The 3679-nt window shown below is 41.0% G+C and overlaps 1 pseudogene; it reads left to right on the top strand.

Annotated features, from left to right (window-relative positions):
- The first annotated feature begins 1381 nt into the window (after positions 1-1381).
- Positions 1382-3328, top strand: LOC131752883 (bifunctional 3'-phosphoadenosine 5'-phosphosulfate synthase 1 pseudogene; annotated as a pseudogene).
- The last annotated feature ends 351 nt before the right edge of the window (positions 3329-3679 follow it).

Genomic DNA, 3679 nt, shown 5'->3' with positions numbered 1-3679 from the left:
TTAAATAATTCTTTTAAATTAGTTGTATAGAGTTCTAATCTCTATTAATTAACATGGAATAAAGAAAAATTTAGTGATAGCCATTACTGCTTACTAAGCAAAGAGGTTAAGCTACATGTATATATAGGACCAGATGAATCAGTTATTTTTATCTTTAGGGCATAGTAGCAGAGTAGCAAAGTCCTACATGAAAGGCTCTCCCTTGCTCTCCACCAACCCTGTCAGAAAATGGAGCTGAAATAGCTAATGGTGTTATTAAGAGGGTTGCAGCATCAAGAGGCAGACAGAGGGAACTTCAAAAGCTGGAGCAGCCGTGGTCCTAGAAGCATTTGATAAGAAATCTAGGCTCCAACTCTCATTTTCTCTCCTTTGAAGAGTTCTAATTGGAGAAGAAAAAATCGAGCATTTTTGACAAGACCTGTGCCAAAGAAAATTATGGGAGGCAAAGATGAAAAGGAATGTGTCTTGATTGTCCTTTTTTTTTAAAGTCCCCGAAGACTAAGAGTGTCATTGTAGTCACTGATGCTGAAAAGTTTCATAGGGGAGGATGGGGGAGGATTCCTGTGTGTGACCAACCAAACTTGGAGGCTTCCTCAAGATAATGGACCAGATACTGATGGGAAATTACATTACAAATTTTAAAAAAAGAAGAAAGCATCAAAAGAAGAGAAGCTAAGTCTGCTGTCATCTAAACAGTTTTTTGATACTAGGAAATTAATACAGTGATACTAAGGTTTGTGAAATTCTTAAAGTTTAACACCTAGGAATGTATACCCTGTCTTTCCTGAAATCATTTTACCACCTCATGTTTCACTTGATTAATTTAGAAATGTGTTTAATGAACAACACAAACAGAAAACAAATAACAAGAAAAGTTAAACTAATAATAACTAATAAAAGTAAAAACACAAGCCACAACAATCACACACCCCTGTGATGAGTACAGTATATTTTGAAAATCATTACACATGTCATTTGTAAAGAAGTTCTTGGATGAAAGCCATTTTTGTAAATATGATACTTATTCTTATCTTCTGTTATAGCTAATAATGTCTATGAAACAGAGTCTGTATAGGCATAAACTGATTTCATTTGATCAGATATCTGTCCAAAAAAAGTCAATTAAGTACAAAATAATTTTTAATAATGCTATTAAATTAGAGTGTTATTTTCCAAAATAGGCAGAAAATCATAACCAATTAAAATACAACCTTTTAAAAATTTTGTTTCATATTTTTGACTAATTTGACAAGGAGTATTTGAGAAATACTTCAGACTTGACCTAAAGTAACCTGAGGGTGGAAACAGCTTCAAGAAGAAACAATTTACCCCCCGCCGCCGCCAACCTCCCATCCTCCGACTACTCTCTGGGCGCTGAGAACGTGGGCACCCGCGTGCTGAGCAGCCATGGAGGTTCCCGGTAGCCTGTGCAAGAAAGTCAAGCTGAGCAATAACGCGCAGAACTGGGGGATGCAGAGGGCAAATAATGTCACCTAAAGCTCACCACGTCAGTAGGAACAAGAGCGGTCAGGTGGTGGGGACCAGAGGTGGCTTTCGCGGTTGCACGGTTTGGCTAACAGGCTTATCGGGAGCAGGAAAGACCACAGTAAACATGGCTTTGGAGGAGTACTTGGTTTGCCATGGTATTTCCATGCTACACTTTGGATGGTGACAACATTCGTCAAGGTCTCAATAAAAATCTTGGCTTTAGTCCTGAAGAGAGAGAAGAGAATGTTTGACACATCACAGAAGTTGCTAAGCTGTTTGCAGATGCTGGCTTAATGTGCATCACAAGTTTTATATCACCTTATACTCAGGATCACAACAATGCAAGGCAAATTCATGAGGGTGCAAGTTTACCTTATTTTGAAGTGTTTGTTGATGCTCCCCTGCATGTTTGTGAAGAGAGGGATGTCAAAGGACTCTACAAAAAAGCACAGGCTGGAGAAATTAAAGGTTTCACTGGGATTGATTCTGAATATGAAAAACCAGAGGCCCCGGAATTGGTGCTGAAAACAGACTCCTGTGATGTAAATGACTGTGTCCGGCAGGTTGTGGAACTTCTACAGGAACGGGATATTGTACCTGTGGATGCCTCTTATGAAGTGAAAGAACTGTATGTGCCAGAAAATAAACTTCATTTGGCAAAAACAGATGCAGAAACATTACCAGCATTGAAAATTAATAAAGCGGATATGCAGTGGGTGCAGGTTTTGGCAGAAGGTTGGGCAACCCGCTGAATGGCTTTATGAGAGAGAGGGAGTACTTGCAGTGTCTTCATTTTGATTGTCTTCTGGATGGGAGTGTCATTAACTTGTCAGTACAGATAGTTCTGACAGCTACTCAGGAAGATAAGGAGAGGCCGGATGGCTGCACGGCTTTTGCTCTGATGTACGAGGGCTGCCGCATGGCTATTCTTCGCAATCCGGAGTTTTTTGAGCACAGGAAGGAGGAGCGCTGTGCCAGGCAGTGGGGAACAACATGCAAGAACCACCCCTACATCAAGATGGTTATGGAACAAGGAGATTGGCTGATTGGAGGAAATCAAGTCTTGGACCGAATTTATTGGAATGATGGTCTTGATCAGTATCGTTTTCCTCCTACTGAGCTAAAGCAGAAGTTTAAAGATATGAATGCAGATGCTGTCTTTGCATTTCAGTTACGCAACCCAGTGCACAAAGGCCATGCTCTATTAATGCAGGATACCCATAAGCAACTTCTAGAGAAGGGTTACTGGCGCCCTGTCCTCCTTCACCCTCTTGGTGGCTGGACAAAGGACGATGATGTTCCTCTGATGTGGCGTATGAAGCAGCATGCTGCAGTGCTGGAGGAAGGAGTCCTGAATCCTGAAACCACAGTGGTGGCCATCTTCCCATCTCCCATGATGTATGCTGGACCAACTGAGGTCCAGTGGCATTGCAGAGCATGGATGGTTGCAGGAGCCAATTTTTACATTGTTGGATGAGACCCTGCTGGCGTGCCTCATCCAGAAACAGGGAAGGGTCTGTATGAGCCAACTCATGGCGCCAAAGTGCTGACGTGGCCCCTGGCCTAATCACCTTGGAAATAGTTCCCTTTCGAGTTGCGGCTTATAGCAAGAAAAAGAAGCAGATGGACTACTATGACACTGAGCAGTAAGCTTTACATTCTCTGCACGAATCTTCATGAAGACTTTGAATATATTTCCGGAACATGAATGCGCAAACTTGCCCAAGAAGGCCAGAAAACTCCTGAAGGTTTCATGGCTCCCAAGGGCTGGACTGTGCTGATGGAATACTACAAATCCTGGAGAAAGCTTAGGCTGTTAACCCAGTCATTTCACCTTTGACACCTCACTGAGTAACAAGAGGGGACCATGTAGTTACTGTTGGCATTTCTTCGTGGTGGTATCTGTATGGACATGCTTCCTAAAAACAGACACTTTTCCTTAACTAGCATCAGTTTTGGTCTGCCTTATGAGTTCTGTTCTGAACTAGCATAACACATTCCTGGTTTTAATGTATCTTTTTCACTTATTATAGTTAAATATTCCTATAATACAGTATTTTTGTATTATATTTATGCTTGTCTCATGACTTTTTTCAAGTTGTTATATCAGTTGTAACCGATAATATACACATTGAATCTCACTTTTCATCTCTTGAAAAAAAATCCACTGAACAATAAACTTGGCTAGACC

The sequence above is a fragment of the Kogia breviceps genome, chromosome 3, assembly GCF_026419965.1.
Source record: "Kogia breviceps isolate mKogBre1 chromosome 3, mKogBre1 haplotype 1, whole genome shotgun sequence".
In the NCBI taxonomy this organism is placed as follows: domain Eukaryota; kingdom Metazoa; phylum Chordata; class Mammalia; order Artiodactyla; family Physeteridae; genus Kogia; species Kogia breviceps.
This window is presented reverse-complemented; position numbering and strand designations above follow the sequence as displayed.